General features: G+C 36.9%; 1 non-coding gene across 1 annotated transcript; it reads right to left on the reverse strand.

The window, feature by feature from the left end:
* Nucleotides 1–201: 201 nt before the first annotated feature.
* Nucleotides 202–273, reverse strand: Trnad-guc (transfer RNA aspartic acid (anticodon GUC)). The gene has a single exon. It is a non-coding gene; the product is annotated as a tRNA-Asp (tRNA).
* Between the last annotated feature and the right edge of the window lie 11,477 nt (nt 274–11,750).

Consider the following 11,750-nt stretch of genomic DNA (forward strand, 5'->3'; position numbering starts at 1 on the left):
AGGTTAGGCCCGATTTACTAATTTAAATAGAATTTAATTAGATATATTTGTTCGATCATAGTCACTTCACGCGAGTTCCTAGTTCTGTTGTAATCAAATTTTGAAAGTAAATTAAAATATTTTTCTGTTAGTAACGAATTGGGACTGCATTGTGTTATTGAATTAAAATATTTAGTTGCGAATAAAATGCAAAAATAATTCCTCCCCGACGGGGAATCGAACCCCGGTCTCCCGCGTGACAGGCGGGGATACTAACCACTATACTATCGAGGATTTAGATAACTACTGTTTTTTATAAAAGGTACAAATGTTGCGTTATCAGATTGTTTATAATAATTCGGTTTGTCGTGATCCGTACGTCCGTTATTGATTATAAAATGACAGTTAGGGTCCAAATATGGAACACAGGAAACTCGAGAACTAGTTATCAGTAATATATGAGCTAATTATCGCCTAATTGGATGTAGCTATATTATATAATTATATTCATACAGCTGTGTTACACTTCTGCATTGTGTAACCACGTATAGTATAATCGTTTATAATTAATTTTAGATTTCATCGCTATCTATACTTTTTAGTCGTACAGAATTTTTATGAAGTATTGTTCAGTCGAAGTGTTCTTGTCAAATAAGAAATAATGATATGAAAAGGAAATTCAACATAAATTTACCACATTACAAACAATTTTTAACCATTGCTTTTGTAACACCGCGTACTAAGTAGTTTCTACCGTTAATACATAGAATGTGCATAATTCTAACAATTATTATTAGATTACGGACTTTTATAGTTTAATAAAAATTCACTGCATTAATCCCAAGATACAGGAGCCGTGTAGATATTTATTCCTTGATAAAGCAATTTTAATTAGTAGACTGCGGATCTTTATGCATTTACAACAAAATTAGAAATTGTAGGAAAATTGAAATAATTTCAAATGTCAATATACTATTTCTCATCTATTGAAATTAGCAAGTGAAGAAATAAAATTCCACTGGGTTTCTATTACTTGTAATCGACGCAGACAATTTTTATTTTGTCATTTAACAGTAATGCAACGATATTTTAAAATTTTCGTACAGCTTTGCACATTTGGTCTATTCATCTTCACAGAACCAGCATCTAGATTAATTTGCGATCAGGCTCTCTTAATCTTATTTAAATGAAAACTTTCTAACAAGAGTAATGCGAAGGTTAATTCGCTTTTAGCTGCAAGAAATACGGGTTTGGAAACCCGTAAAGAAAAGTGAGATCTTCATTCTTACATGACTCTTTCCTTCTTCCGAACATGCGTTAAGTAATCTAATGTACGAGCAAATCGTCGAACTGATAATGAGAGAAACGTTTCTCCGACAGTTTCCCGATAACCGACTGATTCGTTGGAAAACTCTGATAAAAAGATTCGGAAATCTCACTTTCACCTGCAGTAATCTGCTGTCAGATCTATTTCCCTCGGTTCAGTAGCCGGACGCTTTTTCTTTTTTTATTACGGCGAACGTCTTGGATCAAGAAGATCATACCGTAATATTGAATGCTCGAATAGATTCGTATCTCATCGAGATATTGCCATAAACTGCTAGTTATAAATTTCTCACTTCTACGAATATAATAAATCGCTCTGACAATAATTCGCTTTTCATAGCCTGTTTCTCGACAAAAATGGTAATAATAGTAATAATTTTACACATTTTATAGTATTTTATAGATCATATATTAGATTTTATAGAAATATAGTAAATAAAAACCATATTACTCTCTTATACAATAAATTATTATTTTCTGTTTTTCTTCAGTCTAGTAAGTTTTGTAAAGCGCAGTTACATTGCGTTTTACATTTTTTATTATAAAGTATACTTATACGAATAAAAGCATGGGAATGAATTCTACCAGTGCGACAGTTAATAAGTTGGTAAACACATGAAATAAATACTTTATAATTTGTTTGCGAGTTCCGGGAACACGGGAAAACATCTGGGATGAAGTTTTAGTTCGTTGTTCCAACAAACGTTTTTCTATTTTCATTCCTAGAAATGACGAGATACAAATTAAAGTACCTCATTAACTGTTTCAGCGCAGCACAGGTGTGCCCTGGATTGCGGTAATTGTCGCACCTTTGGACCGGCAACGAGGCCTACAAAAAACGAACTGGAATTTTTGAACAGCACCCACGTCACATGTAATTACGTCGGAACTGTGACACGTTATCTATACGTCACTGACATATACGCGGAGGCTGGTAAACAATTGGCGCGCACAGTTGGAGTTTATTCAATTTACTTAATTTCGTGTTTATTCAATTAACGCCAGGAAACCAGAAATTTTTCACTTTTTCGTATGTAACCTAGTTCAGAAGTTACGTGTGTGTAGAGATGTGCGATTTTCAGCGTTTTTGACAGGTATGAGCGCCGCCATATTGGTACGTACTAACATTAAAACTTGGATTTTCGGAATTTTCTCGCAAAAACCTTGTCGCGTAGCGAAATTTCGGTTACCATCAATAGTGTCCGAGGAACCGTTGCCGGCCGAGGTTTTTTATTAGTATGTAGCACAGGGTTTTAGGCCCGAACCATAAAAATTACAGTCATACCTGCGTTGGTCATTCGAAGATGCGCTTCGGACGACCGTTAGGAAAATTCGGGATTTCCCATTTATTTTACAACCCCTGCTCCCACTCTAAAAATTCTGGTCAACGATTTGTTAACTCCACCCTCTTTTTCCAACGAATCAAATTCCCTAGCTCAGTTTTGTAAATGCCCCAGCGTATCGCATAAATACTAAGACGGAGCGGCGGGACGAGAGCACTTTTTTCTTGATTCTGAACTAGTGAAACATTGACACTAAGCAAAGGTCACTCTTGTAAATGTCTTGTCGGTTCGATCCTACAGTTTCTTGTAATAAACTATAATATACACTTGATCCTCCGGTTCACCATTCATTTAATACAGTCCACTCACCGAAGCATAGAAGTGCGAGTTTAACTATAACAAGTAATAGAAAACGCACACACAACAAACCTACAGGATTATATAAAGAAATGTTAAAAATTTCTGGTTTCACGAGGTGAAGTTTAGCCATCTTTTTTAAGAATTTTAGAGAGCTGAGAATATCACAACGGTATTTTTAAATCCTTAATAGGCCTTAAATGCATAACATCCGCAAAATCATTAATTAATCCAACGTAAAAGATTTTGATGGAGGATAAATTTTCGGTAGAAGATCGTGTAAAAGCACGGTTGTTTACAATGTGTCACGGAACGTTGTCGCGACGCTTTCTATTGTCGAACTTCCTGCAGTTTGAACGGGACGCGTTTCTGGTTGTTAGGTCCTGATACAATGCAACCGAAATAATTTAGCAACTTCCGTGTTTGCCTAAGTTAAACTTTATTGAACACGCGACTTGTCTTGTGTGTGTATCTTGCCCTGACACTTCGAGCCTTCTCTCGCGCGTTGTTCCTTTAATTTGATCCTTGTGTACTGTTTAAGTACTTGTTACATTAACATTTGCTCGTTCACATACGTCGAATCGTCGTTGACATTCGATGCAAAGAAACACACTAACTTTTGAGTACACAGAGAGAACGCACATTGCGCTATCAAATTTCATAAAAATTCAATTTCAATTTGCTATTGCACATGTGCTATCAAATTTTATATTCCGAAATGAAATTTCTAAACCATGTTGGAAATTATTTTTCAAACAAAGAGTCATTAATGGAGCACTAAAAGTGAAGGATGTTTATTATTATAGACAATTCACGTATAATCTTATAAGGTTCGCTCATTTTGTCCTTTCGTTATCCTCTTACTCCAATATTTCATTTTACTGTATAATAATACCTATAAACTGTATTACATTAGGCCGATTAATTCTCATTTCTTGTAACAAACTGTAGTTTATCAATTTATCGTGTTTATCATTCCATAAGCTGATTATACTCGGGCTATTTGATAAATGGCCGAAAGTCACAGCAAATAATGGCTAATACATAATTGATTAAGATACAATCGGTACTTATTGGACTAATAAATTGATTTATTAAAACGAAAATTATTACTGTACGTAGTAACTACGTTTGATTGCGACAACATTTTTGTTATGCAAAATTTTACTCGTCACGTGTTGCATTCCTGGAAATATTTATGATTGGAAAATCGCTCGGCTATTGGATTAAAACGTGACTTCAATTTGCACGTAGCATTACTACTGAATTAAAATTACGAGGAAATTTCACGTGAAACTAATTTCGAGGACAGGGGTCCATTTTCCTCAGGAAAAAAACTGGTTGCCTCACTAGCGGCGCTCGAAGTTCAAAATGTTGAATTTTCGAGTCACCGATCTTCCCCCCAAAAATACCGAAATTGTGCAGCCAAGTGCGGGGGGAGGGGGGGATACGTGGAATCGATTTTATGCGGTAATGATGCCCTGATGGAATCACCTGCTCTGCCGTCGGGAAACGATTTGAATTACAAATACGTCGTCGATAATAGAATAAATGTTATTTGGTCGGAAGCCCGATTAATCTGGAAGTCCGGAAGTGCCGGCATGCCTTCGTTTCATTGCGCGCCGCAAAATTCGTTTCCCACTTTGTTAATGGCGCCGATAGGAGCGACGGGACACGGGGATACTACTCGGGAATGCGATTGTGTCCCGCCGCGGGACAATAGCCTCTCGCCACAAAATTCTACGAAATTCCAGCAAGCTGTCCGAGGCAAATTTTTGACGTTCGCTGAATCGACGTCGCGACTATCGACGCCTCGACGTTCTTTTCTGCAACTTTGTCTCGCAGTTTGACCTTCGAACTGTCGGTTTTGACTTGCTCGGTTATTGTCGCTCGAAGATGCGACGTCGATAGAATCGTCATTGAATTAACTGGGGGACGGTAGTGTTCGCAATAATAGTTTTATGTTATTTTTCAACCGAAAGGTGTTGGAGGACTCAATATTGACAGCACTAAGTAATTATTTAAGACAGAACTACTAATTAACTAAACTAAGCAAACTATTGTTTTATTAGAAACGAGTATTAGGATTTTATAGCACGAGGAACTAGGACTTGATACGTAGGAACGACAAAATACAGATTTATAGTTTTATAATTCGGAGACGACTCGACTAAAAATTGTTTATTCTGATTCTGAGTGTGTCCGAGTATCGCAGCGTCAAGTGAATTTATATTAATGGACAATATTCGAGTTCGTCTACAATGTAAGACACCTTTTAATTCGTGAAAGAAATATGTCCCTTATTTTGGTTCTCACAAAATTAAGTACAGTCAAACCTGTTTTTGTGCGGTAGATAGGCACTGCATAAAAGAAACCGCACAAACAAAAATATTCAGAAACTTGCACAAAAAAACGCACAAGTACAGAAAAACGCACAAAAAAAAACAGGAAAGAAACAGAAAATCGCACAAAACAAGTCGCACAAAAAAAAAAGATCGCATAGAAAAGGACCGTACAAAAACAGGTTTGACTGTAGGAAATTGGTAATGTGAAATTTCATGATGTGATGATCTCCAGTTAAGACTATGACATTTTTAGAAAATGATAATTCAATCATTCGAGTCTAAATTGATTAATTTAGCCGGGGATGTCAGCCATCCTTGTGCTGGCTGTCTTTATTTCTCTGCATCTCATTATCTCGATCATTAATCGTCCTAACAGAGTACAGCTGTTATACAATATTATAGTATAGCTATTATTATACACATATAGTTGTATAGAAGGGCTAATTATGATATATTAGATAACTGTCATTATACGGCGAGGTACACAATTGCAATGTACAGCTGTTATATAATAGTAACAATAGTTACTGTTTGTTGCTTTCTATTCCTACAGATCCTAAAAAATATTTTTATGAAATTATATGGTGGAGTACATACACCTAACTTAGATACCCTAACATTGTCCATAACAGCTTTCTCGAATCGCAAAAATTTTAACAGAACACCTGTTTTAGGCTCGGTGGATGTAGATAATAGATAAAATAAGTAAATTTAATTGTAAGCGTCAAGAAAAATATTTATTCCCAAAAGGTGATTATTCAAAACAGAAGACATGAAGATAGTAAAATACTGCACTACAGGACCAAACGGAATGCAACCGTGCTGCCAAGAGCCGGTAGTCCCAGAAAGTTACACTCTCACTTACGTTTCACTGAAGTACTCTTAGCGGAAGCAGTTCCAAACGAGAAACCAGACAGACCGATAGTCCATTTGTTGCGCAAATTACTAAACCCTTGATTATTCTCGCCTGTTCCCCTTTCGACAACGCGAACTACAATAAATTACACCATTCCGGTAGACGACACTAACGCGCGACGATCAACGCGTTAAAACAACAAAATATAGCAGACGACACGTTTATTTTTCATATTTTTCATGTTACTTCATATTAACACTACAACTACCAAGCACTAAATGCAACTGGCATACATTGCCTTAAAATAACAACAAAATTGCATACATTTAGATTTCGTATCAGTTTTGCTTAAACAACTACATCTAAAAAATTCTCTCACGGAAACATATTTATAATTTCAATATTTCTAAAAGAAAAAATTAGTAGCAAGTCGTTTCATCCGGTAGTTCTAGTGTTAAAAAAAAGTCACTTCAAACGATCTCAGGAATTATCCCTTTCAAGGAAACACATTTTTGGGACACCCCGCATTTCATTGACATGCAGATTTAAATTTTATCGAACTTAAAAAAGAAAGTCGGTTGCATTTTTTTGGAGGGGTGTACCCGCGGCTTGTTTGAAAAAATCGCTCTGTAAACGCGTTAAATCCGCAGTTTATTTATTGGTGCGTCGAGCAAGTTGGAGAGCGCTCCTTCAGTCTACGGTGCGCTTCATCTCTGTGAACCGTTAGTAATCCTTTCAAGCTGTCCATCCGTTAATACTAGGAGTGGTACGTGACATTAATGTTATCAGCAACAATCCTCGACTACGCCTTTGTTTATTCAGAAGCTCGAATAATCCGGTATCTAGACTTCCGTTAGGTGCTCGCGTTGAATCCACTTCGGTATTGTCCTACATGCTTTACCTGGCATAACAACGAAACCTTTGCACTCGAACGAGACACGCGACGTGCCGTCAGAATCGTTCGCAAGAGTTATGGTGGCTCGCGAAAAATATTCGCGAGAAATGTCAAAAAAAAAAAATACGCCATCATGAAAAAGAAAATTTAAAGCAAAGAAAGATTCGGCAACTGGATTGTCTGGATTATTATTGTATTTATTTATTCATTTATTCATTCATTTCTTTATTTCGTGTTTCTCCAAAGCATGGCAATTGTAGTTGACATTTGTTGCAACTCCGTGGCACAAGAATTTGATTAACCCCTCAACTGCGCAGGTTTTTGACAAGTGTTCGCAACCATGAATGAAGATCTTTCACTCGGATGCGAATATGGGCGGGGGATGTCGAAATTAAGCAAGATTAATTACTTCGACGGATCATTGATCACGTGTACCGTAACGCTGCGAGTACAGTTTGTCCCAAAAATGTTGTACTTCTTCGAAAGGGATGTTTCATTTCATTCGAAGTTTCATTTCAGGGAAGTTCAGTTCATTTCGAGTAACTTGTTCCTCTGCGAAAATGCTGTGCGCGGCTTTTTTGAGGAGTTATTAACGAAAAACAAGGATCAATCAGAATCTGCGGCCAGACGAGTGTCCGCTGTAGCTGCGCTCTGATTGGTCGAAGCAGCACGTTTTCGAATGGAATAGACGGCGCTTTTATTTATTAATTTATTATTAGGAGCATGCAAGTCTTTTTCTGGTTGCCTAATAAAATTATTCTAAATTGATAAGTATCGACGATGTTGCTACAAACGGATTTTCATTGGCAGAATCTTAAAAAAAATACTTTTATAAGAAATACGCTCGATCGTAAAAATACTGCAATCTTTATTTCTCTGCAGGACAGACCTGATAAGCAACAAACCAACGTGTTTTGAAAAATCCTAATCTTAAAAATGACAAAGGAATCACGTCCGGATAGTAAACTTGGTCTAAAACTATTTGTCTCGAACATGTTTCATATCTCAGGTTCGATCTTCATGGTCCACGTCTGATTCTCACTGTTGCGCCCTAAATGAATTTTGTACTAATGTTTCCAATGTGGCAGAGTCGATGGTTGTGAAATTGTGAAACTTACACGAACATACTCGTGCCATTTTTTCGATTCAAACGATACCAAATACGACACAATTTGGGTCAAATTTGCCTGTTTAATTGACGATGCAGTAGAACCTCGATTATCCGAACTCAATCATGGATAACAGAATGTTAGATTAAATCTGTACTAATTTGTGCAATAAATCGTGTTGTACAAGGATCGCTTTATGATAAACTGTTTAAATGTGAAACTATAATGGATAATGGAGAATCGAAGTATCAGTTCGGATAATCGAGGTCCCACTTTATCGCGAATTAAACAAGTAAATATCATCCAAATTGTATCATGTTTGGTCTCGTTGTAACCAGGAAAATATCGCAAACGCGTTGGTAAAAGTTTCGTAAGGAAATAATTAAGTAGCGGAGAGTAACGATAAATTTTTCATAAATATCGTGCACACCTCTTTCGGGAAAAAATATATCAGAACAAATAATATAAAAAGATGCGAATGGATCTAGCTATAGCTGATATAAAAATTTTGATGATTCTCCCGGAACCATAACATTTCACAAAGAATATTATAGCGCGGCACGACCAGCATCTCTTACAAAATAAATCGTATATCGACTTCGACACGTTTCACCATAGCTCAACACAGAAGTAATACTTGAGGAAAATATTTAAGGAATATACGAACGAAATTTCTGCGGTGTATGGCCGATGTGGTTATTTCTCCACGATGGAACAACGATCGATCTGATCTATATGCCGGGATCAAAGGATTCCCTCGAACCTCGGAACAGAAATTTCAAACGCTTACGGCGTAGAACATGCAAATATCATTTGCCGTTTCCGACTCGCAGCTTTCGTAAACTTAGAAAAATCTGAAAATTCGTGAACGCACGAAATTTGCACGGGGAGTCTAAATTTTTCATGAAACCTTTCCGTGACGAACCCCGCGGAATGTCCCCGAGCCATAAATATACAATGCGATATCGTCTTATTAGACTCTTCTCGGAGCTGTTCCGTGACGTCTTTGAGTCCTCGACTTATTCGTCGAGGCGATCCAGCACTTTCAGGGTACCAATTACTGTGCGTATATTAATTACACTTCTTTTTAAAGCATAATGAATATTAAAAAAGAGATATTAAATTTTTTCGTTAAAATCAGTTCACATAGGCGTTTTCAATATTCATTATGCTTTAAAAATAAGCGTAATTAATATAGGCACAGTAATGGGTTCCCTTACCCAATGCGGAAAAAGAGGAAAAAAGTACACGAAAAGTTTTGAGATTGGTACTACGACCGAGTGCCAATATCTTTGGCGAATGCGCTTCGAGGTTGACACGTCTGACAATGATCGAGCGCGCATTTATGCGACATGTTAGAATGCCATAAAATAATACCGAAGGTGTTCACACTACAGTTTTCCAGCCTGGGTGCTGGAAAGATTTGGGAGATATTATTTAATGGTGTAAAATATTATCTCTCCATCGCATGAAAAAAATTTTCTTTAATACGTTGTAAAAAATTATTTCTCATAGCTATTTATGAAGTTTCCCTATGTACCGCACAAAGACAGGTTTGACTGTGTAGTACTGATCGAACGCATGTTTTGTGTTCTCCGTAATCGGCACTTGAAGAATGAAGCCGGAAACTACAAAATTGGCGAAGTTCATGGGAAGCCAGAATTTTCAGGTAACAGAAGTTGGCTTGTTAGCCATACTTCCTTGGTAGAGATTATTTGTGAACTGCGGCGAAGTAACGCTCGAGTGTCCCGGGTCCTTGGCCGTCTTCGAAGTTGAGCAAGTACGTTCCAGCCGCAATTTGAGCGACATTTGCCTGTCCACCGTCGGAACACTTTGCGGTCAAATATTTGCGAATCCTACTTACATAGTTATTTGCTTATTAGTTTCAATTAGATCCTTCGCGTCTCCTTTCCGTCACTGCGTTCGGGTCGAGACGTTCGAGCAGCGAAAAGTATCTTCTATTCCCTTTTTGGGGGATTATTGTGCACATCCGATTTTGAGCAATCGTAACATTTTCTGAATAAAACTTATTGGTCAAAGTGAGCCCCGTTGTGTCCCATACTTCACGATAAAAATAATAATTTCTGGTCTAGGATTACTCATGTGCGGATTTTATGCATTTAAAAATGGGTAACCACAATTTAAAGCAGTGGACATATTAACCCCTTGCACTACTATTTATTTTGTGATTATAACGATTAGAAATTCTTCATCGGTCAGAATTTCATTCAAAAAAAGAGATAGTTTATATTTATTGTATGTTTTCTCTGAAGAATATATACCAACTACAACAGAACAGAATTTTATTTCGGTTTAAAGGAAATTAATAACATACATATTTATTAGACAAGGGGTATTAGACAAAAATTTATTGCAGGGCAAGGGGTTAACAAGATTTAAGGATATCAGCGTATTGGTTTCAACTTAATGAAATAATTAGAAGAAGAAATAAATTTTTATCTCGCTCCTGCGTCCTGCAATCGATGCAAACATTTTTTATTTTGCATAAAGATCCGCAGTCTACTCATGTGTGACCGACATGGCGGTAAACTTTTAAATACACATTAATTCGAAGTCCGTAACAGATCAACACCTAAATAAAGACACATAAAGATGGCCGAGCATCGTGAAATAATTTGCCGCGCTGTTTTGTGCTTTTCTTGGACGGTGATTATTGGCGAATATTTTCGCGCAGCTGTGTGCGAATTAAACAGCATGTACGAATGCTCCTACTGATTGGCAATCGGCTCGGGAGACCAACGGCACAGGTACGGTCGCGAATCAATCCGCGTGGCTTGTTTTGTCATTCCACCTGGGATTATAGGTCCTAGTTTCGAGCGTCGTGGTAGGCGTTCTGATTCCAAACTATAGCTCGCCCAAAATGACATCGGCCGACTGTTTCAGCCCGCCAAAATCGCACATGAAAAAGTTTTGACTCTGTCTGCTACAGCCGGGGTCAAAAAGGTAGGACACTCCATTAATTTGTTAATTTTTATTCAGTATCCTACGCAAACTGAATTTCTTGTAAACACACCGATGCACACTGGTTTTATTTATCTGCCCCAGTTGGTAAAACTAAAATGAATTTACCTAGAAAAATGTAAAACAAGACAAATTGATGGGACCAAATGATAGGTTATATGTTTAAAAAGAATGTTTGATGCTCAATATACTTTTTCTTGTTATTTAGTTCTTTTTTTCTACTTTTTGTATTTCTTCCTTTATTTTTTATCACGGAAATTATTCGTTTTGTATATTATTGATTGTATATTATTTAATTGTTTTCCGCCTTAATTGGAGCCATTCATATTGAATGCATTGTTTCGTCCTACTTGAGGACTGCAATTTTTCCGTGTCTCTTCATATCATTTCTTAGAAATGGGTCTTTTTGGGAAAACTGATTTGTTGCAACACGTCTTATTAATAAAAATTAAGTACTATTAATTACTGTCTACGTGTAACCATCGCCCGAGAAGTTTCTTTTCGCGAGCTAAAATTATTGGACAATGGACTATGCATACGACTGCTTTTATGAAATCCGATCGTAATTGTTCGCGAGATTCCAAGCCTGTTGCTCGGAACTTCCTTTAAGCTGCAACA

Source organism: Halictus rubicundus, chromosome 6 (assembly GCF_050948215.1).
Source record: "Halictus rubicundus isolate RS-2024b chromosome 6, iyHalRubi1_principal, whole genome shotgun sequence".
Lineage (NCBI taxonomy): Eukaryota > Metazoa > Arthropoda > Insecta > Hymenoptera > Halictidae > Halictus > Halictus rubicundus.